This window comes from Ambystoma mexicanum, chromosome 11 (genome assembly GCF_040938575.1).
Source record: "Ambystoma mexicanum isolate Mex_15411 chromosome 11, UKY_AmexF1_1, whole genome shotgun sequence".
Lineage (NCBI taxonomy): Eukaryota > Metazoa > Chordata > Amphibia > Caudata > Ambystomatidae > Ambystoma > Ambystoma mexicanum.
In genome coordinates, this window is record NC_090934.1 from 822,114,157 (window position 1) to 822,141,464 (window position 27,308).

Here is a 27,308-nt window from a genome sequence, read left to right on the forward strand (position 1 = left end):
GCCGACTCATTCTGCAGGGCACACTCTTGATGCCCTGATCTCCTCTGACCTTCCCCTCTCTGTCCCTCTCTCCACTCCTCTCTCCTGGAGTGATCACTTTCTCCTCTCCTCCCACCTCACCCTCCCTACCCCACAGGCAAAGCCACCCCCATCACTGCCACCTTCCTTCTCGGTCATCCGACCCATGAAGCGCGTGTCAGTTGAGGCTTTCGCTGCCACCTTCTTGCCCCCTCCTCCCCCTTCGGCTGACTCCCACCCTGACACAGCCCTCTCCACTCTCCACTCCGCTATATCTGATACTCTTGATATCCTTGCCCCTGTCATGAGAATCCGCCTGAAGCCCAAAGCCAAATGTAACTCCTGGTATGACTCGGATCTCGTCACCCTTAAGCGCAAGTGCAGGGTGGCAGAGAGGAAATGGCGTGCTTCATGTTCATCCTCTGACAAACTGGCCTGTCGCCTGCTCCAAAGGCAATACCGGCTCTCCGTTCTCACCAAGAAGAGAGCCCTTATCCAAGCCCGCATCTCTGCGGCATCTAACAATTCGGCCGAACTCTTTAAAATCTGCAAGGAGCTGGCCAACCCTGCTGCAGTCTCTACCTCTCCTGTCCCCTCCCAGGCCCTCTGCACGGCACTGGCCTCTCACTTCCTTTCAAAAACTCAGGACATCCTGTCCTCACTCTCCTCCTATAACCTCCCCCCCTCTATTCCCTGCCCTTCCTCTGGCTCTTCTGCAGCCACCCCTCCTCTCTCCTTCTCTTCCTTTCCCCTTTTTTCTGCTGACGAGGTTTCAAGACAAGTCCGATCTATGAAAGTCTCATCAAAACAGGTCCACCCCTGTTCCTCCAAAACTATCAAGGACCACATTGACTCCTTGGCTCCTGCCCTTGCTGACTTCTGCAGTCACTCCTTCGCCTCTGGAGTCTTCCCATCCCCTCTCAAGCACTCCCTTGTGCACCCCCTTCTTAAGAAACCCTCTTCCGACCCTTCCTGCCCAGCTAACTATCGCCCAATCTCTATCACTCCCTTCCTGGGCAAGCTCCTGGAGAAACTAGCCATTTCCCAGCTTAATCTCCATGCTGAATGTGTTGGTAGTCTTCATGACCATCAGTCTGGCTTCAGAGCTGCCAGAAGCACGGAAACTGCTCTCCTGAACATCCGTGAGGACCTGCTCTCGAACCTTGACTCTAACATTCCATGTGTTCTCATTTTGCTTGATCTCTCTTCTGCCTTTGATACTGTCAACCATACCATCCTGCTCAACCGTCTCCGTGATAACCTCGGTATCACTGGTCAGGCTCTGACGTGGCTGACCTCTTTCCTCTCAAATCGACCCTCCCAGGTCCAACTGGGGTCTTTCCTCTCTGACATATTCTTCTCCACCTGTGGTGTCCCCCAGGGATCTAACCTCTCTCCCTGGCTGTTCAACCAGTATCTGGCACTTCTCGGCCACCACATCGCCGCTCTCTGCCCCTACTTTCAGTGCTATGCGGATGATACCCAACTCATTTTCAGGCTACCCTCGGCCTCCTCTTCTCCTTCCCTCATCTCTGACTGTCTTTCTGCTATCCAGGAATGGTGTGCCGCCAACGACCTCTGCCTTAATGCCAGTAAGACTGAGATTCTACTCATCGGCACTCCCACTCCCTCCTTCCCTGCTGCTCTCTGGCCGGCCTCTCTGGGCCCTCTTCCTACTCCTACCTGCAAGGCAAAAAACCTTGGGGTCATCTTCGACTCCACACTCTCCCTCTCTCCTCACATATCCGACGTATCTAAGAAGTCACACTACCAGCTACACCTCCTCAGAGGTATCCTTCCTTTCCTCTCCTTCCCCCAGAAGCTCACTGTCTCTAGAGCCCTGGTTCTCTCTAAGCTGGACTACTGTAACAGCCTCTATCTTAATCTGCCCGCCTCTACTCTCCGCCCTTTGCAACTCATCCAGAACAGGACTGCAAGACTTGTCCTTTGCCTCAACCCCAGGGACCGTATCTCTCCAGGACTGAAATCACTACACTGGCTCCCAGTGACTGCGATGATCAAGTTCAAAACCCTCTGCATTGTCCACAAGGCCGTCTGGGGCCTTGGGCCAAAATACCTTCAACTCTCTCTTCCTAAATATCTTCCTTCTCGAGCTCTTCGCTCATCCGCCTCCAACTCCCTCAGGGTCAGCCGCTTCTCCAAACAACGAGTTGGGGGCAGATCTCTTTCCACTGCAGGGGCCTCCCTCTGGAACAGCCTTCCTACCTCCTTGAAACTTGAGGAGAACCACCTCCGGTTCCGGAAGCACCTCAAAACCTTCCTCTTTGCCTCCGCTTTCTCTCCCCCTCTCCCCTGCTAATACTACTGAAACTGCACTGAATCTGCAACTGGGCCATTCACCGTTCTCGGCCCAGCCACTCTCCCCTGCACTGCCTCCACGGCAACCCCTGCACTACGGGACTGTGTCTGTATCCATACAGCCCCCCTTCCCAGCACTTGTCTGCACTTACCTCGCACTTGCCACCAGCTGGCCCTTGTTATTTATCCTGTATGCTGTATGCTTATAACCCTGTACTGCACTTTCCCCTCTCCCTTCCCCCATGCACTTTTCCCTTCCCCTCTACCCTTGCACTTGCGCGATCTGAATGACACCTGGCCTAGTAAGATCGTTGTCTGTCTCCCCTTGTCCCCCCCCCCTGCCTCGTCGCGCCTTGAAACACTTGTGTATAGGCGCGTTACAAATGCCTTATCATATCATAGGCATAACTTGCTATGAGGAGAAAGCCACAGTTGCGCACTTGTGTTAAAAGGGGACAGTAGGCTGAACCCAGAGAACACGGGAGAAATGACTCAGGTTTACTGAGTGGAACACTCTGTGTCTTTGTGCCAAAAACAGCAGCGTCTTTTCGGTTAACAGCCGAACGCGCTAACCAATTGCGCCACAGAGACTCACTGGCATGTGTGTTCTGCCTTTGGCCTGATTGCATTGCTATTTTTTTCTGATTGGCAGAAAACCTGAACTTTTTTCTGAAAAAGGCATGCCTCTCTTAGCACTGCAGTGCATTAGACTGCTCCCTTGCTTCCCTGAGTCCCCAAATACACAACCACCTTGGGCACAATAGAAGACACATTCCAGCAGATTTAGCAAGAGTGCACCAAGGTTTCTATATGTAGGTACCTTGCTGAGAAGCAAGACCTGCAGTTGCATTCTTCTGTTAAAAGAGGGCAGCAGAGTGCACCAAGAGAACTTGGGGGAAGTAGCTTATGTTAACTACTTGCCATGTTCTTTATAGATCCCTCTGTTTGACTGGGTGAATTCTAATTTCTGGGGTAGAATAAGCAATTTTTGGATCTAGATGCTGTGCGCAACAGGAATGCTATATACTGCACTGTACTGCTACTGAAAAGTTACCAATTTTACAGGATGTTCAGGTAAGCTTTGTTTCAGAAAACAACTTGCTAGAGGCACTAAGACAGATTACTGGGACAAAGGAAGAGGGTTTGGGGATTAGCACATCTCCTATGAAAGGTACAGTCACGCCCGAGACAACTCTGAGTGTCACCTCAAATTCTAAGAAATGCAAACTAGGGACCTACGCTTTTTATTGCCAGTGGATCTTTGTGTTTCAGACAAATGTGCACGCCTCCCAGAGCCCCTTGCAATGCACTTAGGGAAAGGGGGGAAGGTGCTGTGAAGCCCTCTCGCTGACAATGTCTCTCTTGTCTATAATGTAACTATGAGAGAGAGAGAAATAGGCAATGCGAGAGTGAAAAAGTAAAATGGAAATGTGTCTACTGAGACCAGTATAAGGGGAAATCCTCACAATCCAGGACCGACAGTTGATTGGGAGGGCGCTTACAGGTTTCCGACACCAGACCGGTACCTGAACTCACAAGCCCAAACTGCAAAGTGATGGGCATTGCCACTAGACTGCCGACCCCCTTTCGGGCCCCAGCATATATCCTTTAGTCACACCTAGAGTTCCCAGGACAGTGCAGCATTCAGCGATTACACGGAAATATTGACAGCGCTAGGAGGCCATGCAAATGGCAGAGGTATGCTTTACAAAGCCCACGTAGCGTGCACAAAATAGCACATCAGTCAGGCCCACTTGAAGAGATGGTAAAGAGGAAATACGTCTGCTGCATCCAGTAAAACATAGAGATTGGCCTGCTTTAAAGGTTGACCATGTCCTTCATGGGTGTCTGTCAATATGATACTTCCCTGCTGCAAAGCTTACATTCGAAACGCCAGAACAACTAGGCCCAGAGCACAAAGATGCAGTCAGGTTGAAATAACGAGATACTGAAGAGCAATTTTGTAATTCAGAGTGGGAAAAGCAAATACGACCCCGACGTGATTTGAACACGCAACCTTCTGATCTGAAGTCAGATGCGCTACCATTGCGCCACGAGATCCTTGTGGCAGTCCACCTGGTGTGTCTGATGACAGAATAAAGGTAGGAGACGTACATGCACCTGCAGAGCCTCATTGCTTCTTTAAGTAGACTGGCTAGGATAGCTTCCTTCTGTGCATCAGTACACGCTGCAGCCAAACCTTCCCATGAAGTCTTGATGTTTATGAATTGAATGGCAAGTTTTGAAAAACTAAAGCAAGCGAGAAGAATTGCTTGCAGTTTTTTGGATTTTTTGGACGTCAGCAGACGAGACCTGCGAGAGGTAAACAGAAGTTCAAAGTTGGTCATGCTGAATTTTTGAGCCAAAATGCATCGTCCCTGGGTGGGCTTGAACCACCAACCTTTCGGTTAACAGCCGAACGCGCTAACCGATTGCGCCACATAGACTCATGCAGTGCTTACACTGGGGCCTGATTGGTGTGCTGTTTGCTTATGCTTCCCAGGCAACCTGAAAATATTTTTAAAATAGCTCTATTTCCCACAGCAAATCAGGGTATCAAGCTCTTCCCTACCTCCCCTAATCCACAAACATAGGGGATTTAGTAGAGGACAGAGCCCATCAACAGTGCACCAAATGTCCTCTGTGTAGGCATAACTTGCTATGAGAAGAAAGCCACAGTTGCGCACTTGTGTTAAAAGGGGACAGTAGGCTGAACCCAGAGAACACGGGAGAAATGACTCAGGTTTACTGAGTGGAACACTCTGTGTCTTTGTGCCAAAAACAGCAGCGTCTTTTCGGTTAACAGCCGAACGCGCTAACCAATTGCGCCACAGAGACTCACTGGCATGTGTGCTCTGCCTTTGGCCTGATTGCATTGCTATTTTTTTCTGATTGGCAGAAAACCTGAACTTTTGTCTGAAAAAGGCATGCCTCTCTTAGCACTGCAGTGCATTAGACTGCTCCCTTGCTTCCCTGAGTCCCCAAATACACAACCACCTTGGGCACAATAGAAGACACATTCCAGCAGATTTAGCAAGAGTGCACCAAGGTTTCTATATGTAGGTACCTTGCTGAGAAGCAAGACCTGCAGTTGCATTCTTCTGTTAAAAGAGGGCAGCAGAGTGCACCAAGAGAACTTGGGGGAAGTAGCTTATGTTAACTACTTGCCATGATCTTTATAGATCCCTCTGTTTGACTGGGTGAATTCTAATTTCTGGGGTAGAGTAAGCAATTTTTGGATCTAGATGCTGTGCGCAACAGGAATGCTATATACTGCACTGTACTGCTACTGAAAAGTTACCAATTTTACAGGATGTTCAGGTAAGCTTTGTTTCAGAAAACAACTTGCTAGAGGCCCTAGGACAGATTACTGGGACAAAGGAAGAGGGTTTGGGGATTAGCACATCTCCTATGAAAGGTACAGTCACGCCCGAGACAACTCTGAGTGTCACCTCAAATTCTAAGAAATGCAAACTAGGGACCTACGCTTTTTATTGCCAGTGGATCTTTGTGTTTCAGACAAATGTGCACGCCTCCCAGAGCCCTTTGCAATGCACTTAGGGAAATGGGGGAAGGTACTGTGAAGCCCTCTCGCTGACAATGTCTCTCTTGTCTATAATGTAACTATGAGAGAGAGAGAAATAGGCAATGCGAGAGTGAAAAAGTAAAATGGAAATGTGTCTACTGAGACCAGTATAAGGGGAAATCCTCACAATCCAGGACCGACAGTTGATTGGGAGGGCGCTTACAGGTTTCCGACACCAGACCGGTACCTGAACTCACAAACCCAAACTGCAAAGTGATGGGCATTGCCACTAGACTGCCGACCCCCTTTCGGGGCCCCAGCATATATCGTTTAGTCACACCTAGAGTTCCCAGGACAGTGCAGCATTCAGCGATTACACGGAAATATTGACAGCGCTAGGAGGCCATGCAAATGGCAGAGGTATGCTTTACAAAGCCCACGTAGCGTGCACAAAACAGCACATCAGTCAGGCCCACTTGAAGAGATGGTAAAGAGGAAATACTTCTGCTGCATGCAGTAAAACATAGAGATTGGCCTGCTTTAAAGGTTGACCATGTCCTTCATGGGTGTCTGTCAATATGATACTTCCCTGCTGCAAAGCTTACATTCGAAACGCCAGAACAACTAGGCCCAGAGCACAAAGATGCAGTCAGGTTGAAATAACGAGATACTGAAGAGCAATTTTGTAATTCAGAGTGGGAAAAGCAAATACGACCCCGACGTGATTTGAACACGCAACCTTCTGATCTGAAGTCAGACGCGCTACCATTGCGCCACGAGGTCCTTGTGGCAATCCACCTGGTGTGTCTGATGACAGAATAAAGGTAGGAGACGTACATGCACCTGCAGAGCCTCATTGCTTCTTTAAGTAGACTGGCTAGGATAGCTTCCCTCTGTGCATCAGTACACGCTGCAGCCAAACCCTTCCCATGAAGTCTTGATGTTTATGAATTGAATGGCAAGTTTTGAAAAACTAAAGCAAGTGAGAAGAATTGCTTGCAGTTTTTTGGATTTTTTGGACGTCAGCAGACGAGACCTGCGAGAGGTAATCAGAAGTTCATAGTTGGTCATGCTGAATTTTTGAGCCAAAATGCATCGTCCCTGGGTGGGCTTGAACCACCAACCTTTCGGTTAACAGCCGAACGCGCTAACCGATTGCGCCACAGAGACTCATGCATTGCTTATACTGGGGCCTGATTGGTGTGCTGTTTGCTTATGCTTCCCAGGCAACCTGAAAATATTTCTAAAATAGCTCTATTTCCCACAGCAAATCAGGGTATCAAGTACTTCCCTACCTCCCCTAATCCACAAACATAGGGGATTTAGTAGAGGACAGAGCCCATCAACAGTGCACCAAATGTCCTCTGTGTAGGCATAACTTGCTATGAGGAGAAAGCCACAGTTGCGCACTTGTGTTAAAAGGGGACAGTAGGCTGAACCCAGAGAACACGGAAGAAATGACTCAGGTTTACTGAGTGGAACACTCTGTGTCTTTGTGCCAAAAACAGCAGCGTCTTTTCGGTTAACAGCCGAACGCGCTAACCAATTGCGCCACAGAGACTCACTGGCATGTGTGCTCTGCCTTTGGCCTGATTGCATTGCTATTTTTTTCTGATTGGCAGAAAACCTGAACTTTTGTCTGAAAAAGGCATGCCTCTCTTAGCACTGCAGTGCATTAGACTGCTCCCTTGCTTCCCTGAGTCCCCAAATACACAACCGCCTTGGGCACAATAGAAGACACATTCCAGCAGATTTAGCAAGAGTGCACCAAGGTTTCTATATGTAGGTACCTTGCTGAGAAGCAAAACCTGCAGTTGCATTCTTCTGTTAAATGAGGGCAGCAGAGTGCACCAAGAGAACTTGGGGGAAGTATCTTATGTTAACTACTTGCCGTGCTCTTTATAGATCCCTCTGTTTGACTGGGTGAATTCTAATTTCTGGGGTAGAGTAAGCAATTTTTGGATCTAGATGCTGTGCGCAACAGGAATGCTATATACTGCACTGTACTGCTACTGAAAAGTTACCAATTTTACAGGATGTTCAGGTAAGCTTTGTTTCAGAAAACAACTTGCTAGAGGCCCTAGGACAGATTACTGGGACAAAGGAAGAGGGTTTGGGGATTAGCACATCTCCTATGAAAGGTACAGTCAGGCCCGAGACAACTCTGAGTGCCTCCTCAAATTCTAAGAAATGCGAACTGGGGTCCTACGCTTTTTATTGCCAGTGGATCTTTGTGTTTCAGACAAATGTGCACGCCTCCCAGAGCCCCTTGCAATGCACTTAGGGAAATGGGGGAAGGTGCTGTGAAGCCCTCTCGCTGACAATGTCTCTCTTGTCTATAATGTATCTATGAGAGAGAGAGAAATAGGCAATGCGAGAGTGAAAAAGTAAAATGGAAATGTGTCTACTGAGACCAGTATAAGGGGAAATCCTCACAATCCAGGACCGACAGTTGATTGGGAGGGCGCTTACAGGTTTCCGACACCAGACCGGTACCTGAACTCACAAACCCAAACTGCAAAGTGATGGGCATTGCCACTAGACTGCCGACCCCCTTTCGGGGCCCCAGCATATATCGTTTAGTCACACCTAGAGTTCCCAGGACAGTGCAGCATTCAGCGATTACACGAAAATATTGACAGCGCTAGGAGGCCATGCAAATGGCAGAGGTATGCTTTACAAAGCCCACGTAGCGTGCACAAAACAGCACATCAGTCAGGCCCACTTGAAGAGATGGTAAAGAGGAAATACTTCTGCTGCATCCAGTAAAACATAGAGATTGGCCTGCTTTAAAGGTTGACCATGTCCTTCATGGGTGTCTGTCAATATGATACTTCCCAGCTGCAAAGTTTCCATTCAAAACCCCAGAACAACTAGGCCCAGAGCACAAAGATGCAGTCAGGTTGAAATAACGAGATACTGAAGAGCAATTGTGTATTTCAGAGTGGGAAAAGCAAATATGACCCCGACGTGATTTGAACACGCAACCTTCTGATCTGGAGTCAGACGCGCTACCATTGCGCCACGAGGTCCTTGTGGCAATGCTCCTGGTGTGTCTGATGACAGAATAAAGGTAGGAGACGTACATGCACCTGCAGAGCCTCATTGCTTCTTTAAATAGACTGGCTAGGATAACTTCCTTCTGTGCATCAGTACACGCTGCAGCCAAACCCTTCCCATGAAGTCTTGATGTTTATGAATTGAACAGCATGTTTTGAAAAACTAAAGCAAGCGAGAAGAATTGCTTGCAGTTTATTGGATTTTTTGGACGTCAGCAGACGAGACCTGCGAGAGGTAAACAGAAGTTCATAGTTGGTCATGCTGAATTTTTGAGCCAAAATGCATCGTCCCTGGGTGGGCTTGAACCACCAATCTTTCGGTTAACAGCCGAACGCGCTAACCGATTGCGCCACAGAGACTCATGCATTGCTTACACTGGGGCCTGATTGGTGTGCTGTTTGCTTATGCTTCCCAGGCAACCTGAAAATATTTCTAAAATAGCTCTATATCCCACAGCAAATCAGGGTATCAAGCACTTCCCTACCTCCCCTAATCCACAAACACAGGGGATTTAGTAGAGGACAGAGCCCATCAACAGTGCACCAAATGTCCTCTGTGTAGGCATAACTTGCTATGAGGAGAAAGCCACAGTTGCGCACTTGTGTTAAAAGGGGACAGTAGGCTGAACCCAGAGAACACGGGAGAAATGACTCAGGTTTACTGAGTGGAACACTCTGTGTCTTTGTGCCAAAAACAGCAGCGTCTTTTCGGTTAACAGCCGAAAGCGCTAACCAATTGCGCCACAGAGACTCACTGGCATGTGTGCTCTGCCTTTGGCCTGATTGCATTGCTATTTTTTTCTGATTGGCAGAAAACCTGAACTTTTTTCTGAAAAAGGCATGCCTCTCTTAGCACTGCAGTGCATTAGACTGCTCCCTTGCTTCCCTGAGTCCCCAAATACACAACCACCCTGGGCACAATAGAAGACACATTCCAGCAGATTTAGCAAGAGTGCACCAAGGATTCTATATGTAGGTACCTTGCTGAGAAGCAAGACCTGCAGTTGCATTCTTCTGTTAAAAGAGGGCAGCAGAGTGCACCAAGAGAACTTGGGGGAAGTAGCTTATGTTAACTACTTGCCATGCTCTTTATAGATCCCTCTGTTTGACTGGGTGAATTCTAATTTCTGGGGTAGAGTAAGCAATTTTTGGATCTAGATGCTGTGCGCAACAGGAATGGTATATACTGCACTGTACTGCTACTGAAAAGTTACCAATTTTACAGGATGTTCAGGTAAGCTTTGTTTCAGAAAACAACTTGCTAGAGGCACTAAGACAGATTACTGGGACAAAGGAAGAGGGTTTGGGGATTAGCACATCTCCTATGAAAGGTACAGTCACGCCCGAGACAACTCTGAGTGCCTCCTCAAATTCTAAGAAATGCGAACTGGGGTCCTACGCCTTTTATTGCCAGTGGATCTTTGTGTTTCAGACAAATGTGCACGCCTCCCAGAGCCCCATGCAATGCACTTAGGGAAATGGGGGAAGGTGCTGTGCAACCCTCTCGCTGACAATGTCTCTCTTGTCTATAATGTATCTATGAGAGAGAGAGAAATAGGCAATGCGAGAGTGAAAAAGTAAAATGGAAATGTGTCTACTGAGACCAGTATAAGGGGAAATCCTCACAATCCAGGACCGACAGTTGATTGGGAGGGCGCTTACAGTTTTCTGACACCAGACCGGTACCTGAACTCACAAACCCAAACTGCAAAGTGATGGGCATTGCCACTAGACTGCCGACCCCCTTTCGGGGCCCCAGCATATATCGTTTAGTCACACCTAGAGTTCCCAGGACAGTGCAGCATTCAGCGATTACACGAAAATATTGACAGCGCTAGGAGGCCATGCAAATGGCAGAGGTATGCTTTACAAAGCCCACGTAGCGTGCACAAAACAGCACATCAGTCAGGCCCACTTGAAGAGATGGTAAAGAGGAAATACTTCTGCTGCATCCAGTAAAACATAGAGATTGTCCTGCTTTAAAGGTTGACCATGTCCTTCATGGGTGTCTGTCAATATGATACTTCCCTGCTGCAAAGTTTCCATTCAAAACCCCAGAACAACTAGGCCCAGAGCACAAAGATGCAGTCAGGTTGAAATAACGAGATACTGAAGAGCAATTTTGTATTTCAGAGTGGGAAAAGCAAATCTGACCCCGACGTGATTTGAACACGCAACCTTCTGATCTGGAGTCAGACGCGCTACCATTGCGCCACGAGGTCCTTGTGGCAATGCTCCTGGTGTGTCTGATGACAGAATAAAGGTAGGAGACGTACATGCACCTGCAGAGCCTCATTGCTTCTTTAAGTAGACTGGCTAGGATAGCTTCCTTCTGTGCATCAGTACACGCTGCAGCCAAACCCTTCCCATGAAGTCTTGATGTTTATGAATTGAACATCATGTTTTGAAAAACTAAAGCAAGCGAGAAGAATTGCTTGCAGTTTATTGGATTTTTTGGACGTCAGCAGACGAGACCTGCGAGAGGTAGACAGAAGTTCATAGTTGGTCATGCTGAATTTTTGAGCCAAAATGCATCGTCCCTGGGTGGGCTTGAACCACCAATCTTTCGGTTAACAGCCGAACGCGCTAACCGATTGCGCCACAGAGACTCATGCATTGCTTACACTGGGGCCTGATTGGTGTGCTGTTTGCTTATGCTTCCCAGGCAACCTGAAAATATTTCTAAAATAGCTCTATTTCCCACAGCAAATCAGGGTATCAAGCACTTCCCTACCTCCCCTAATCCACAAACACAGGGGATTTAGTAGAGGACAGAGCCCATCAACAGTGCACCAAATGTCCTCTGTGTAGGCATAACTTGCTATGAGGAGAAAGCCACAGTTGCGCACTTGTGTTAAAAGGGGACAGTAGGCTGAACCCAGAGAACACGGGAGAAATGACTCAGGTTTACTGAGTGGAACACTCTGTGTCTTTGTGCCAAAAACAGCAGCGTCTTTTCGGTTAACAGCCGAACGCGCTAACCAATTGCGCCACAGAGACTCACTGGCATGTGTGCTCTGCCTTTGGCCTGATTGCATTGCTATTTTTTTCTGATTGGCAGAAAACCTGAACTTTTTTCTGAAAAAAGGCATGCCTCTCTCAGCACTGCAGTGCATTAGACTGCTCCCTTGCTTCCCTGAGTCCCCAAATACACAACCACCCTGGGCACAATAGAAGACACATTCCAGCAGATTTAGCAAGAGTGCACCAAGGATTCTATATGTAGGTACCTTGCTGAGAAGCAAGACCTGCAGTTGCATTCTTCTGTTAAAAGAGGGCAGCAGAGTGCACCAAGAGAACTTGGGGGAAGTAGCTTATGTTAACTACTTGCCATGCTCTTTATAGATCCCTCTGTTTGACTGGGTGAATTCTAATTTCTGGGGTAGAGTAAGCAATTTTTGGATCTAGATGCTGTGCGCAACAGGAATGCTATATACTGCACTGTACTGCTACTGAAAAGTTCCCAATTTTACAGGATGTTCAGGTAAGCTTTGTTTCAGAAAACAACTTGCTACAGGTCCTAGGACAGATTACTGGGACAAAGGAAGAGGGTTTTGGGATTAGCATATCTCCTATGAAAGGTACAGTCACGCCCGAGACAACTCTGAGTGTCACCTCAAATTCTAAGAAATGCAAACTAGGGACCTACGCTTTTTATTGCCAGTGGATCTTTGTGTTTCAGACAAATGTGCACGCCTCCCAGAGCCCCTTGCAATGCACTTAGGGAAAGGGGGGAAGGTGCTGTGAAGCCCTCTCGCTGACAATGTCTCTCTTGTCTATAATGTATCTATGAGAGAGAGAGAAATAGGCAATGCGAGAGTGAAAAAGTAAAATGGAAATGTGTCTACTGAGACCAGTATAAGGGGAAATCCTCACAATCCAGGACCGACAGTTGATTGGGAGGGCGCTTACAGGTTTCCGACACCTGACCGGTACCTGAACTCACAAACCCAAACTGCAAAGTGATGGGCATTGCCACTAGACTGCCGACCCCCTTTCGGGGCCCCAGCATATATCCTTTAGTCACACCTAGAGTTCCCAGGACAGTGCAGCATTCAGCGATTACACGAAAATATTGACAGCGCTAGGAGGCCATGCAAATGGCAGAGGTATGCTTTACAAAGCCCACGTAGTGTGCACAAAACAGCACATCAGTCAGGCCCACTTGAAGAGATGGTAAAGAGGAAATACTTCTGCTGCATCCAGTAAAACATAGAGATTGGCCTGCTTTAAAGGTTGACCATGTCCTTCATGGGTGTCTGTCAATATGATACTTCCCTGCTGCAAAGCTTACATTCGAAACGCCAGAACAACTAGGCTCAGAGCACAAAGATGCAGTCAGGTTGAAATAACGAGATAATGAAGAGCAATTTTATATTTCAGAGTGGGAAAAGGAAGTATGACCCCGACGTGATTTGAACACACAACCTTCTGATCTGGAGTCAGACGCGCTACCATTGCGCCACGAGGTCCTTGTGGCAGTCCACCTGGTGTGTCTGATGACAGAATAAAGGTAGGAGACGTACATGCACCTGCAAAGCCTCATTGCTTCTTTAAGTAGACTGGCTAGGATAGCTTCCTTCTGTGCATCAGTACACGCTGCAGCCAAACCCTTCCCATGAAGTCTTGATGTTTATGAATTGAATGGCAAGTTTTGAAAAACTAAAGCAAGCGAGAAGAATTGCTTGCAGTTTATTGGATTTTTTGAACGTCAGCAGACGAGACCTGCGAGAGGTAAACAGAAGTCCATAGTTGGTCACGCTGAATTTTTGAGCCAAAATGCACCGTCCCTGGGTGGGCTTGAACCACCAACCTTTCGGTTAACAGCTGAACGCGCTAACCGATTGCGCCACACAGACTCATGCAGTTCTTACGCAGGGGCCTGATTGGTGTGCTGTTTGCTTATGCTTCCCAGGCAACCTGAAAATATTTCTAAAATAGCTCTATTTCCCACAGCAAATCAGGGTATCAAGCACTTCCCTACCTCCCGTAATCCACAAACACAGGGGATTTAGTAGAGGACAGAGCCCATCAACAGTGCACCAAATGTCCTCTGTGTAGGCATAACTTGCTATGAGGAGAAAGCCACAGTTGCGCACTTGTGTTAAAAGGGGACAATAGGCTGAACCCAGAGAACACGGGAGAAATGACTCAGGTTTACTGAGTGGAACACTCTGTGTCTTTGTGCCAAAAACAGCAGCGTCTTTTCGGTTAACAGCCGAACGCGCTAACCAATTGCGCCACAGAGACTCACTGGCATGTGTGTTCTGCCTTTGGCCTGATTGCATTGCTATTTTTTTCTGATTGGCAGAAAACCTGAACTTTTTTCTGAAAAAGGCATGCCTCTCTTAGCACTGCAGTGCATTAGACTGCTCCCTTGCTTCCCTGAGTCGCCAAATACACAACCACCTTGGGCACAATAGAAGACACATTCCAGCAGATTTAGCAAGAGTGCACCAAGGTTTCTATATGTAGGTACCTTTCTGAGAAGCAAGACCTGCAGTTGCATTCTTCTGTTAAAAGATGGCAGCAGAGTGCACCAAGAGAACTTGGGGGAAGTAGCTTATGTTAACTACTTGCCATGCTCTTTATAGATCCCTCTGTTTGACTGGGTGAATTCTAATTTCTGGGGTAGAGTAAGCAATTTTTGGATCTAGATGCTGTGCGCAACAGGAATGCTATATACTGCACTGTACTGCTACTGAAAAGTTACCAATTTTACAGGATGTTCAGGTAAGCTTTGTTTCAGAAAACAACTTGCTAGAGGCACTAAGACAGATTACTGGGACAAAGGAAGAGGATTTGGGGATTAGCACATCTCCTATGAAAGGTACAGTCATGCCCGAGACAACTCTGAGTGTCACCTCAAATTCTAAGAAATGCAAACTAGGGACCTACGCTTTTTATTGCCAGTGGATCTTTGTGTTTCAGACAAATGTGCACGCCTCCCAGAGCCCCATGCAATGCACTTAGGGAAAGGGGGGAAGGTGCTGTGAAGCCCACTCGCTGACAATGTCTCTCTTGTCTATAATGTAACTATGAGAGAGAGAGAAATAGGCAATGCGAGAGTGAAAAAGTAAAATGGAAATGTGTCTACTGAGACCAGTATAAGGGGAAATCCTCACAATCCAGGACCGACAGTTGATTGGGAGGGCGCTTACAGGTTTCCGACACCAGACCGGTACCTGAACTCACAAACCCAAACTGCAAAGTGATGGGCATTGCCACTAGACTGCCGACCCCCTTTCGGGGCCCCAACATATATCCTTTAGTCACACCTAGAGTTCCCAGGACAGTGCAGCATTCAGCGATTACACGAAAATATTGACAGCGCTAGGAGGCCATGCAAATGGCAGAGGTATGCTTTACAAAGCCCACGTAGCGTGCACAAAACAGCACATCAGTAAGGCCCACTTGAAGAGATGGTAAAGAGGAAATACTTCTGCTGCATCCAGTAAAACATAGAGATTGGCCTGCTTTAAAGGTTGACCATGTCCTTCATGGGTGTCTGTCAATATGATACTTCCCTGCTGCAAAGCTTACATTCGAAACGCCAGAACAACTAGGCCCAGAGCACAAAGATGCAGTCAGGTTGAAATAACGAGATACTGAAGAGCAATTTTGTATTTCAGAGTGGGAAAAGCAAATATGACCCCGACGTGATTTGAACACGCAACCTTCTGATCTGGAGTCAGACGCGCTACCATTGCGCCACGAGGTCCTTGTGGCAGTCCACCTGGTGTGTCTGATGACAGAATAAAGGTAGGAGACGTACATGCACCTGCAGAGCCTCATTGCTTCTTTAAGTAGACTGGCTAGGATAGCTTCCTTCTGTGCATCAGTACACGCTGCAGCCAAACCCTTCCCATGAAGTCTTGATGTTTATGAATTGAATGGCAAGTTTTGAAAAACTAAAGCAAGCGAGAAGAATTGCTTGCAGTTTATTGGATTTTTTGGACGTCAGCAGACGAGACCTGCGAGAGGTAAACAGAAGTTCATAGTTGGTCATGCTGAATTTTTGAGCCAAAATGCATCGTCCCTGGGTGGGCTTGAACCACCAACCTTTCGGTTAACAGCCGAACGCGCTAACCGATTGCGCCACAGAGACTCATGCAGTGCTTACACTGGGGCCTGATTGGTGTGCTGTTTGCTTATGCTTCCCAGGCAACCTGAAAATATTTCTAAAATAGCTCTATTTCCCACAGCAAATCAGGGTATCAAGCACTTCCCTACCTCCACTAATCCACTAACATAGGGGATTTAGTAGAGGACAGAGCCCATCAACAGTGCACCAAATGTCCTCTGTGTAGGCATAACTTGCTATGAGGAGAAAGCCACAGTTGCGCACTTGTGTTAAAAGGGGACAGTAGGCTGAACCGAGAGAACACGGGAGAAATGACTCAGGTTTACTGAGTGGAACACTCTGTGTCTTTGTGCCAAAAACAGCAGCGTCTTTTCGGTTAACAGCCGAACGCGCTAACCAATTGCGCCACAGAGACTCACTGGCATGTGTGTTCTGCCTTTGGCCTGATTGCATTGCTATTTTTTTCTGATTGGCAGAAAACCTGAACTTTTTTCTGAAAAAGGCATGCCTCTCTTAGCACTGCAGTGCATTAGACTGCTCCCTTGCTTCCCTGAGTCCCCAAATACACAACCACCTTGGGCACAATAGAAGACACATTCCAGCAGATTTAGCAAGAGTGCACCAAGGTTTCTATATGTAGGTACCTTGCTGAGAAGCAAGACCTGCAGTTGCATTCTTCTGTTAAAAGATGGCAGCAGAGTGCACCAAGAGAACTTGGGGGAAGTAGCTTATGTTAACTACTTGCCATGCTCTTTATAGATCCCTCTGTTTGACTGGGTGAATTCTAATTTCTGGGGTAGAATAAGCAATTTTTGGATCTAGATGCTGTGCGCAACAGGAATGCTATATACTGCACTGTACTGCTACTGAAAAGTTACCAATTTTACAGGATGTTCAGGTAAGCTTTGTTTCAGAAAACAACTTGCTAGAGGCACTAAGACAGATTACTGGGACAAAGGAAGAGGGTTTGGGGATTAGCACATCTCCTATGAAAGGTACAGTCACGCCCGAGACAACTCTGAGTGTCACCTCAAATTCTAAGAAATGCAAACTAGGGACCTATGCTTTTTATTGCCAGTGGATCTTTGTGTTTCAGACAAATGTGCACGCCTCCCAGAGCCCCATGCAATGCACTTAGGGAAAGGGGGGAAGGTGCTGTGAAGCCCTCTCGCTGACAATGTCTCTCTTGTCTATAATGTAACTATGAGAGAGAGAGAAATAGGCAATGCGAAAGTGAAAAAGTAAAATGGAAATGTGTCTACTGAGACCAGTATAAGAGGAAATCCTCACAATCCAGGACCGACAGTTGATTGGGAGGGCGCTTACAGGTTTCCGACACCAGACCGGTACCTGAACTCACAAACCCAAACTGCAAAGTGATGGGCATTGCCACTAGACTGCCGACCCCCTTTCGGGGCCCCAGCATATATCCTTTAGTCACACCTAGAGTTCCCAGGACAGTGCAGCATTCAGCGATTACACGAAAATATTGACAGCGCTAGGAGGCCATGCAAATGGCAGAGGTATGCTTTACAAAGCCCACGTAGCGTGCACAAAACAGCACATCAGTCAGGCCCACTTGAAGAGATGGTAAAGAGGAAATACTTCTGCTGCATCCAGTAAAACATAGAGATTGGCCTGCTTTAAAGGTTGACCATGTCCTTCATGGGTGTCTGTCAATATGATACTTCCCTGCTGCAAAGTTTCCATTCAAAACCCCAGAACAACCAGGCCCAGAGCACAAAGATGCAGTCAGGTTGAAATAACGAGATACTGAAGAGCAATCTTGTATTTCAGAGTGGGAATAGGAAGTATGACCCCGACGTGATTTGAACACGCAACCTTCTGATCTGGAGTCAGACGCGCTACCATTGCGCCACGAGGTCCTTGTGGCATTGCTCCTGGTGTGTCTGATGACAGAATAAAGGTAGGAGACGTACATGCACCTGCAAAGCCTCATTGCTTCTTTAAGTAGACTGGCTAGGATAGCTTCCTTCTGTGCATCAGTACACGCTGCAGCCAAACCCTTCCCATGAAGTCTTGATGTTTATGAATTGAATGGCAAGTTTTGAAAAACTAAAGCAAGCGAGAAGAATTGCTTGCAGTTTATTGGATTTTTTGGACGTCAGCAGACGAGACCTGCGAGAGGTAAACAGAAGTTCATAGTTGGTCATGCTGAATTTTTGAGCCAAAATGCATCGTCCCTGGGTGGGCTTGAACCACCAACCTTTCGGTTAACAGCCGAACGCGCTAACCGATTGCGCCACAGAGACTCATGCAGTGCTTACACTGGGGCCTGATTGGTGTGCTGTTTGCTTATGCTTCCCAGGCAACCTGAAAATATTTCTAAAATAGCTCTATTTCCCACAGCAAATCAGGGTATCAAGCACTTCCCTACCTCCCCTAATCCACAAACACAGGGGATTTAGTAGAGGACAGAGCCCATCAACAGTGCACCAAATGTCCTCTGTGTAGGCATAACTTGCTATGAGGAGAAAGCCACAGTTGCGCACTTGTGTTAAAAGGGGACAGTAGGCTGAACCCAGAGAACACGGGAGAAATGACTCAGGTTTACTGAGTGGAACACTCTGTGTCTTTGTGCCAAAAACAGCAGCGTCTTTTCGGTTAACAGCCGAACGCGCTAACCAATTGCACCACAGAGACTCACTGGCATGTGTGTTCTGCCTTTGGCCTGATTGCATTGCTATTTTTTTCTGATTGGCAGAAAACCTGAACTTTTTTCTGAAAAAGGCATGCCTCTCTTAGCACTGCAGTGCATTAGACTGCTCCCTTGCTTCCCTGAGTCCCCAAATACACAACCACCTTGGGCACAATAGAAGACACATTCCAGCAGATTTAGCAAGAGTGCACCAAGGTTTCTATATGTAGGTACCTTGCTGAGAAGCAAGACCTGCAGTTGCATTCTTCTGTTAAAAGAGGGCAGCAGAGTGCACCAAGAGAACTTGGGGGAAGTAGCTTATGTTAACTACTTGCCATGCTCTTTATAGATCCCTCTGTTTGACTGGGTGAATTCTAATTTCTGGGGTAGAATAAGCAATTTTTGGATCTAGATGCTGTGCGCAACAGGAATGCTATATACTGCACTGTACTGCTACTGAAAAGTTTCCAATTTTACAGGATGTTCAGGTAAGCTTTGTTTCAGAAAACAACTTGCTAGAGGCCCTAGGACAGATTACTGGGACAAAGGAAGAGGGTTTGGGGATTAGCACATCTCCTATGAAAGGTACAGTCACGCCCGAGACAACTCTGAGTGCCTCCTCAAATTCTAAGAAATGCGAACTGAGGTCCTACGCCTTTTATTGCCAGTGGATCTTTGTGTTTCAGACAAATGTGCACGCCTCCCAGAGCCCCATGCAATGCACTTAGGGAAATGGGGGAAGGTGCTGTGCAACCCTCTCGCTGACAATGTCTCTCTTGTCTATAATGTATCTATGAGAGAGAGAGAAATAGGCAATGCGAGAGTGAAAAAGTAAAATGGAAATGTGTCTACTGAGACCAGTATAAGGGGAAATCCTCACAATCCAGGACCGACAGTTGATTGGGAGGGCGCTTACAGGTTTCCGACACCAGACCGGTACCTGAACTCACAAACCCAAACTACAAAGTGATGGGCATTGCCACTAGACTGCCGACCCCCTTTCGGGGCCCCAGCATATATCCTTTAGTCACACCTAGAGTTCCCAGGACAGTGCAGCATTCAGCGATTACACGAAAATATTGACAGCGCTAGGAGGCCATGCAAATGGCAGAGGTATGCTTTACAAAGCCCACGTAGCGTGCACAAAACAGCACATCAGTCAGGCCCACTTGAAGAGATGGTAAAGAGGAAATACTTCTGCTGCATCCAGTAAAACATAGAGATTGGCCTGCTTTAAAGGTTGACCATGTCCTTCATGGGTGTCTGTCAATATGATACTTCCCTGCTGCAAAGTTTACATTCGAAACGCCAGAACAACTAGGCCCAGAGCACAAAGATGCAGTCAGGTTGAAATAACGAGATACTGAAGAGCAATTTTATATTTCAGAGTGGGAAAAGCAAATATGACCCCGACGTGATTTGAACACGAAACCTTCTGATCTGGAGTCAGATGCGCTACCATTGCGCCACAAGGTCCTTGTGGCAGTCCACCTGGTGTGTCTGATGACAGAATAAAGGTAGGAGACGTACATGCACCTGCAGAGCCTCATTGCTTCTTTAAGTAGACTGGCTAGGATAGCTTCCTTCTGTGCATCAGTACACGCTGCAGCCAAACCCTTCCCATGAAGTCTTGATGTTTATGAATTGAATGGCAAGTTTTGAAAAACTAAAGCAAGCCAGAAGAATTGCTTGCAGTTTATTGGATTTTTTGGACGTCAGCACACGAGACCTGCGAGAGGTAAACAGAAGTTCATAGTTGGTCATGCTGAATTTTTGAGACAAAATGCATCGTCCCTGGGTGGGCTTGAACCACCAACCTTTCGGTTAACAGCCGAACGCGCTAACCGATTGCGCCACAGGGACTCATGCATTGCTAACACTGGGGCCTGATTGGTGTGCTGTTTGCTTATGCTCCCCAGGCAACCTGAAAATATTTCTAAAATAGCTCTATTTCCCACAGCAAATCAGGGTATCAAGCACTTCCCTACCTCCCCTAATCCACAAACACAGGGGATTTAGTAGAGGACAGAGCCCATCAACAGTGCACCAAATGTCCTCTGTGTAGGCATAACTTGCTATGAGGAGAAAGCCACAGTTGCGCACTTGTGTTAAAAGGGGACAGTAGGCTGAACCCAGAGAACACGGGAGAAATGACTCAGGTTTACTGAGTGGAACACTCTGTGTCTTTGTGCCAAAAACAGCAGCGTCTTTTCGGTTAACAGCCGAACGCGCTAACCAATTGCGCCACAGAGACTCACTGGCATGTGTGTTCTGCCTTTGGCCTGATTGCATTGCTATTTTTTTCTGATTGGCAGAAAACCTGAACTTTTTTCTGAAAAAGGCATGCCTCTCTTAGCACTGCAGTGCATTAGACTGCTCCCTTGCTTCCCTGAGTCGCCAAATACACAACCACCTTGGGCACAATAGAAGACACATTCCAGCAGATTTAGCAAGAGTGCACCAAGGTTTCTAAATGTAGGTACCTTTCTGAGAAGCAAGACCTGCAGTTGCATTCTTCTGTTAAAAGATGGCAGCAGAGTGCACCAAGAGAACTTGGGGGAAGTAGCTTATGTTAACTACTTGCCATGCTCTTTATAGATCCCTCTGTTTGACTGGGTGAATTCTAATTTCTGGGGTAGAGTAAGCAATTTTTGGATCTAGATGCTGTGCGCAACAGGAATGCTATATACTGCACTGCACTGCTACTGAAAAGTTACCAATTTTACAGGATGTTCAGGTAAGCTTTGTTTCAGAAAACAACTTGCTAGAGGCACTAAGACAGATTACTGGGACAAAGGAAGAGGGTTTGGGGATTAGCACATCTCCTATGAAAGGTACAGTCACGCCCGAGACAACTCTGAGTGTCACCTCAAATTCTAAGAAATGCAAACTAGGGACCTACGCTTTTTATTGCCAGTGGATCTTTGTGTTTCAGACAAATGTGCACGCCTCCCAGAGCCCCATGCAATGCACTTAGGGAAAGGGGGGAAGGTGCTGTGAAGCCCACTCGCTGACAATGTCTCTCTTGTCTATAATATAACTATGAGAGAGAGAGAAATAGGCAATGCGAGAGTGAAAAAGTAAAATGGAAATGTGTCTACTGAGACCAGTATAAGGGGAAATCCTCACAATCCAGGACCGACAGTTGATTGGGAGGGCGCTTACAGGTTTCCGACACCAGACCGGTACCTGAACTCACAAACCCAAACTGCAAAGTGATGGGCATTGCCACTAGACTGCCGACCCCCTTTCGGGGCCAAAACATATATCCTTTAGTCACACCTAGAGTTCCCAGGACAGTGCAGCATTCAGCGATTACACGAAAATATTGACAGCGCTAGGAGGCCATGCAAATGGCAGAGGTATGCTTTACAAAGCCCACGTAGCGTGCACAAAACAGCACATCAGTCAGGCCCACTTGAAGAGATGGTAAAGAGGAAATACTTCTGCTGCATCCAGTAAAACATAGAGATTGGCCTGCTTTAAAGGTTGACCATGTCCTTCATGGGTGTCTGTCAATATGATACTTCCCTGCTGCAAAGCTTACATTCGAAACGCCAGAACAACTAGGCCCAGAGCACAAAGATGCAGTCAGGTTGAAATAACGAGATACTGAAGAGCAATTTTATATTTCAGAGTGGGAAAAGCAAATATGACCCCGACGTGATTTGAACACGCAACCTTCTGATCTGGAGTCAGACGCGCTACCATTGCGCCACGAGGTCCTTGCGGCAGTCCACCTGGTGTGTCTGATGACAGAATAAAGGTAGGAGACGTACATGCACCTGCAAAGCCTCATTGCTTCTTTAAGTAGACTGGCTAGGATAGCTTCCTTCTGTGCATCAGCACACGCTGCAGCCAAACCCTTCCCATGAAGTCTTGATGTTTATGAATTGAATGGCAAGTTTTGAAAAACTAAAGCAAGCGAGAAGAATTGCTTGCAGTTTATTGGATTTTTTGGACGTCAGTAGACGAGACCTGCGAGAGGTAAACAGAAGTCCATAGTTGGTCATGCTGAATTTTTGAGACAAAATGCATCGTCCCTGGGTGGGCTTGAACCACCAACCTTTCGGTTAACAGCCGAACGCGCTAACCGATTGCGCCACAGAGACTCATGCAGTGCTTACACTGGGGCCTGATTGGTGTGCTGTTTGCTTATGCTTCCCAGGCAACCTGAAAATATTTCTAAAATAGCTCTATTTCCCACAGCAAATCAGGGTATCAAGCACTTCCCTACCTCCCGTAATCCACAAACACAGGGGATTTAGTAGAGGACAGAGCCCATCAACAGTGCACCAAATGTCCTCTGTGTAGGCATAACTTGCTATGAGGAGAAAGCCACAGTTGCGCACTTGTGTTAAAAGGGGACAGTAGGCTGAACCCAGAGAACACGGGAGAAATGACTCAGGTTTACTGAGTGGAACACTCTGTGTCTTTGTGCCAAAAACAGCAGCGTCTTTTCGGTTAACAGCCGAACGCGCTAACCAATTGCACCACAGAGACTCACTGGCATGTGTGTTCTGCCTTTGGCCTGATTGCATTGCTATTTTTTTCTGATTGGCAGAAAACCTGAACTTTTTTCTGAAAAAGGCATGCCTCTCTTAGCACTGCAGTGCATTAGACTGCTCCCTTGCTTCCCTGAGTCGCCAAATACACAACCACCTTGGGCACAATAGAAGACACATTCCAGCAGATTTAGCAAGAGTGCACCAAGGTTTCTATATGTAGGTACCTTTCTGAGAAGCAAGACCTGCAGTTGCATTCTTCTGTTAAAAGATGGCAGCAGAGTGCACCAAGAGAACTTGGGCGAAGTAGTTTATGTTAACTACTTGCCATGCTCTTTATAGATCCCTCTGTTTGACTGGGTGAATTCTAATTTCTGGGGTAGAGTAAGCAATTTTTGGATCTAGATGCTGTGCGCAACAGGAATGCTATATACTGCATTGTACTGCTACTGAAAAGTTACCAATTTTACAGGATGTTCAGGTAAGCTTTGTTTCAGAAAACAACTTGCTAGAGGCACTAAGACAGATTACTGGGACAAAGGAAGAGGGTTTGGGGATTAGCACATCTCCTATGAAAGGTACAGTCACGCCCGAGACAACTCTGCGTGTCACCTCAAATTCTAAGAAATGCAAACTAGGGACCTACGCTTTTTATTGCCAGTGGATCTTTGTGTTTCAGACAAATGTGCACGCCTCCCAGAGCCCCATGCAATGCACTTAGGGAAAGGGGGGAAGGTGCTGTGAAGCCCACTCGCTGACAATGTCTCTCTTGTCTATAATGTAACTATGAGAGAGAGAGAAATAGGCAATGCGAGAGTGAAAAAGTAAAATGGAAATGTGTCTACTGAGACCACTATAAGGGGAAATCCTCACAATCCAGGACCGACAGTTGATTGGGAGGGCGCTTACAGACCGGTACCTGAACTCACAAACCCAAACTGCAAAGTGATGGGCATTGCCACTAGACTGCCGACCCCCTTTCGGGGCCCCAGTATATATCCTTTAGTCACACCTAGAGTCCCCAGGACAGTGCAGCATTCAGCGATTACACGAAAATATTGACAGCGCTAGGAGGCCATGCAAATGGCAGAGGTATGCTTTACAAAGCCCACGTAGCGTGCACAAAACAGCACATCAGTCAGGCCCACTTGAAGAGATGGTAAAGAGGAAATACTTCTGCTGCATCCAGTAAAACATAGAGATTGGCCTGCTTTAAAGGTTGACCATGTCCTTCATGGGTGTCTGTCAATATGATACTTCCCTGCTGCAAAGCTTACATTCGAAACGCCAGAACAACTAGGCCCAGAGCACAAAGATGCAGTCAGGTTGAAATAACGAGATACTGAAGAGCAATTTTATATTTCAGAGTGGGAAAAGCAAATATGACCCCGACGTGATTTGAACACGCAACCTTCTGATCTGGAGTCAGACGCGCTACCATTGCGCCACGAGGTCCTTGTGGCAGTCCACCTGGTGTGTCTGATGACAGAATAAAGGTAGGAGACGTACATGCACCTGCAGAGCCTCATTGCTTCTTTAAGTAGACTGGCTAGGATAGCTTCCTTCTGTGCATCAGTACACGCTGCAGCCAAACCCTTCCCATGAAGTCTTGATGTTTATGAATTGAATGGCAAGTTTTGAAAAACTAAAGCAAGCGAGAAGAATTGCTTGCAGTTTATTGGATTTTTTGGACGTCAGCAGACGAGACCTGCGAGAGGTAAACAGAAGTTCATAGTTGGTCATGCTGAATTTTTGAGCCAAAATGCATCGTCCCTGGGTGGGCTTGAACCAACAACCTTTCGGTTAACAGCCGAACGCGCTAACCGATTGCGCCACAGAGACTCATGCAGTGCTTACACTGGGGCCTGATTGGTGTGCTGTTTGCTTATGCTTCCCAGGCAACCTGAAAATATTTCTAAAATAGCTCTATTTCCCACAGCAAATCAGGGTATCAAGCACTTCCCTACCTCCACTAATCCACTAACATAGGGGATTTAGTAGAGGACAGAGCCCATCAACAGTGCACCAAATGTCCTCTGTGTAGGCATAACTTGCTATGAGGAGAAAGCCACAGTTGCGCACTTGTGTTAAAAGGGGACAGTAGGCTGAACCGAGAGAACACGGGAGAAATGACTCAGGTTTACTGAGTGGAACACTCTGTGTCTTTGTGCCAAAAACAGCAGCGTCTTTTCGGTTAACAGCCGAACGCGCTAACCAATTGCGCCACAGAGACTCACTGGCATGTGTGTTCTGCCTTTGGCCTGATTGCATTGCTATTTTTTTCTGATTGGCAGAAAACCTGAACTTTTTTCTGAAAAAGGCATGCCTCTCTTAGCACTGCAGTGCATTAGACTGCTCCCTTGCTTCCCTGAGTCCCCAAATACACAACCACCTTGGGCACAATAGAAGACACATTCCAGCAGATTTAGCAAGAGTGCACCAAGGTTTCTATATGTAGGTACCTTGCTGAGAAGCAAGACCTGCAGTTGCATTCTTCTGTTAAAAGAGGGCAGCAGAGTGCACCAAGAGAACTTGGGGGAAGTAGCTTATGTTAACTACTTGCCATGATCTTTATAGATCCCTCTGTTTGACTGGGTGAATTCTAATTTCTGGGGTAGAATAAGCAATTTTTGGATCTAGATGCTGTGCGCAACAGGAATGCTATATACTGCACTGTACTGCTACTGAAAAGTTACCAATTTTACAGGATGTTCAGGTAAGCTTTGTTTCAGAAAACAACTTGCTAGAGGCCCTAGGACAGATTACTGGGACAAAGGAAGAGGGTTTGGGGATTAGCATATCTCCTATGAAAGGTACAGTCACGCCCGAGACAACTCTGAGTGTCACCTCAAATTCTAAGAAATGCAAACTAGGGACCTACGCTTTTTATTGCCAGTGGATCTTTGTGTTTCAGACAAATGTGTACGCCTCCCAGAGCCCCTTGCAATGCACTTAGGGAAATGGGGGAAGGTGCTGTGAAGCCCTCTCGCTGACAATGTCTCTCTTGTCTATAATGTATCTATGAGAGAGAGAGAAATAGGCAATGCGAGAGTGAAAAAGTAAAATGGAAATGTGTCTACTGAGACCAGTATAAGGGGAAATCCTCACAATCCAGGACCGACAGTTGATTGGGAGGGCGCTTACAGGTTTCCGACACCTGACCGGTACCTGAACTCACAAACCCAAACTGCAAAGTGATGGGCATTGCCACTAGACTGCCGACCCCCTTTCGGGGCCCCAGCATATATCGTTTAGTCACACCTAGAGTTCCCAGGACAGTGCAGCATTCAGCGATTACACGAAAATATTGACAGCGCTAGGAGGCCATGCAAATGGCAGAGGTATGCTTTACAAAGCCCACGTAGTGTGCACAAAACAGCACATCAGTCAGGCCCACTTGAAGAGATGGTAAAGAGGAAATACTTCTGCTGCATCCAGTAAAACATAGAGATTGGCCTGCTTTAAAGGTTGACCATGTCCTTCATGGGTGTCTGTCAATATGATACTTCCCTGCTGCAAAGTTTACATTCGAAACGCCAGAACAACTAGGCCCAGAGCACAAAGATGCAGTCAGGTTGAAATAACGAGATACTGAAGAGCAATTTTATATTTCAGAGTGGGAAAAGCAAATATGACCCCGACGTGATTTGAACACACAACCTTCTGATCTGGAGTCAGACGCGCTACCATTGCGCCACGAGGTCCTTGTGGCAGTCCACCTGGTGTGTCTGATGACAGAATAAAGGTAGGAGACGTACATGCACCTGCAAAGCCTCATTGCTTCTTTAAGTAGACTGGCTAGGATAGCTTCCTTCTGTGCATCAGTACACGCTGCAGCCAAACCCTTCCCATGAAGTCTTGATGTTTATGAATTGAATGGCAAGTTTTGAAAAACTAAAGCAAGCGAGAAGAATTGCTTGCAGTTTATTGGATTTTTTGGACGTCAGTAGACGAGACCTGCGAGAGGTAAACAGAAGTTCATAGTTGGTCATGCTGAATTTTTGAGACAAAATGCATCGTCCCTGGGTGGGCTTGAACCACCAACCTTACGATTAAAAGCCGAACGCGCTAACCGATTGCGCCACAGAGACTCATGCAGTGCTTACACTGGGGCCTGATTGGTGTGCTGTTTGCTTAT

At 47.0% G+C, this 27,308-nt stretch overlaps 18 non-coding genes across 18 annotated transcripts; all 18 read right to left on the reverse strand.

Moving 5' to 3' along the window:
- Positions 1-4,710: 4,710 nt before the first annotated feature.
- On the reverse strand, positions 4,711-4,784 carry TRNAN-GUU (transfer RNA asparagine (anticodon GUU)). The gene has a single exon. It is a non-coding gene; the product is annotated as a tRNA-Asn (tRNA).
- Positions 4,785-6,959: 2,175 nt separating this feature from the next.
- TRNAN-GUU (transfer RNA asparagine (anticodon GUU)) lies at positions 6,960-7,033 on the reverse strand. The gene has a single exon. It is a non-coding gene; the product is annotated as a tRNA-Asn (tRNA).
- Positions 7,034-8,823: 1,790 nt separating this feature from the next.
- TRNAW-CCA (transfer RNA tryptophan (anticodon CCA)) lies at positions 8,824-8,895 on the reverse strand. The gene has a single exon. It is a non-coding gene; the product is annotated as a tRNA-Trp (tRNA).
- A 313-nt stretch (positions 8,896-9,208) lies between these two features.
- Positions 9,209-9,282, reverse strand: TRNAN-GUU (transfer RNA asparagine (anticodon GUU)). Its single transcript has one exon. It is a non-coding gene; the product is annotated as a tRNA-Asn (tRNA).
- Positions 9,283-11,072: 1,790 nt separating this feature from the next.
- Positions 11,073-11,144, reverse strand: TRNAW-CCA (transfer RNA tryptophan (anticodon CCA)). The gene has a single exon. It is a non-coding gene; the product is annotated as a tRNA-Trp (tRNA).
- Positions 11,145-11,457: 313 nt separating this feature from the next.
- On the reverse strand, positions 11,458-11,531 carry TRNAN-GUU (transfer RNA asparagine (anticodon GUU)). The gene has a single exon. It is a non-coding gene; the product is annotated as a tRNA-Asn (tRNA).
- Positions 11,532-13,322: 1,791 nt separating this feature from the next.
- TRNAW-CCA (transfer RNA tryptophan (anticodon CCA)) lies at positions 13,323-13,394 on the reverse strand. Its single transcript has one exon. It is a non-coding gene; the product is annotated as a tRNA-Trp (tRNA).
- Positions 13,395-15,571: 2,177 nt separating this feature from the next.
- Positions 15,572-15,643, reverse strand: TRNAW-CCA (transfer RNA tryptophan (anticodon CCA)). The gene has a single exon. It is a non-coding gene; the product is annotated as a tRNA-Trp (tRNA).
- A 313-nt stretch (positions 15,644-15,956) lies between these two features.
- TRNAN-GUU (transfer RNA asparagine (anticodon GUU)) lies at positions 15,957-16,030 on the reverse strand. The gene has a single exon. It is a non-coding gene; the product is annotated as a tRNA-Asn (tRNA).
- Positions 16,031-17,820: 1,790 nt separating this feature from the next.
- On the reverse strand, positions 17,821-17,892 carry TRNAW-CCA (transfer RNA tryptophan (anticodon CCA)). Its single transcript has one exon. It is a non-coding gene; the product is annotated as a tRNA-Trp (tRNA).
- Positions 17,893-18,205: 313 nt separating this feature from the next.
- TRNAN-GUU (transfer RNA asparagine (anticodon GUU)) lies at positions 18,206-18,279 on the reverse strand. The gene has a single exon. It is a non-coding gene; the product is annotated as a tRNA-Asn (tRNA).
- Positions 18,280-20,069: 1,790 nt separating this feature from the next.
- Positions 20,070-20,141, reverse strand: TRNAW-CCA (transfer RNA tryptophan (anticodon CCA)). The gene has a single exon. It is a non-coding gene; the product is annotated as a tRNA-Trp (tRNA).
- A 313-nt stretch (positions 20,142-20,454) lies between these two features.
- Positions 20,455-20,528, reverse strand: TRNAN-GUU (transfer RNA asparagine (anticodon GUU)). Its single transcript has one exon. It is a non-coding gene; the product is annotated as a tRNA-Asn (tRNA).
- Positions 20,529-22,318: 1,790 nt separating this feature from the next.
- Positions 22,319-22,390, reverse strand: TRNAW-CCA (transfer RNA tryptophan (anticodon CCA)). Its single transcript has one exon. It is a non-coding gene; the product is annotated as a tRNA-Trp (tRNA).
- A 313-nt stretch (positions 22,391-22,703) lies between these two features.
- TRNAN-GUU (transfer RNA asparagine (anticodon GUU)) lies at positions 22,704-22,777 on the reverse strand. The gene has a single exon. It is a non-coding gene; the product is annotated as a tRNA-Asn (tRNA).
- A 1,776-nt stretch (positions 22,778-24,553) lies between these two features.
- TRNAW-CCA (transfer RNA tryptophan (anticodon CCA)) lies at positions 24,554-24,625 on the reverse strand. Its single transcript has one exon. It is a non-coding gene; the product is annotated as a tRNA-Trp (tRNA).
- Positions 24,626-24,938: 313 nt separating this feature from the next.
- TRNAN-GUU (transfer RNA asparagine (anticodon GUU)) lies at positions 24,939-25,012 on the reverse strand. The gene has a single exon. It is a non-coding gene; the product is annotated as a tRNA-Asn (tRNA).
- A 1,790-nt stretch (positions 25,013-26,802) lies between these two features.
- Positions 26,803-26,874, reverse strand: TRNAW-CCA (transfer RNA tryptophan (anticodon CCA)). Its single transcript has one exon. It is a non-coding gene; the product is annotated as a tRNA-Trp (tRNA).
- Positions 26,875-27,308: the final 434 nt, after the last annotated feature.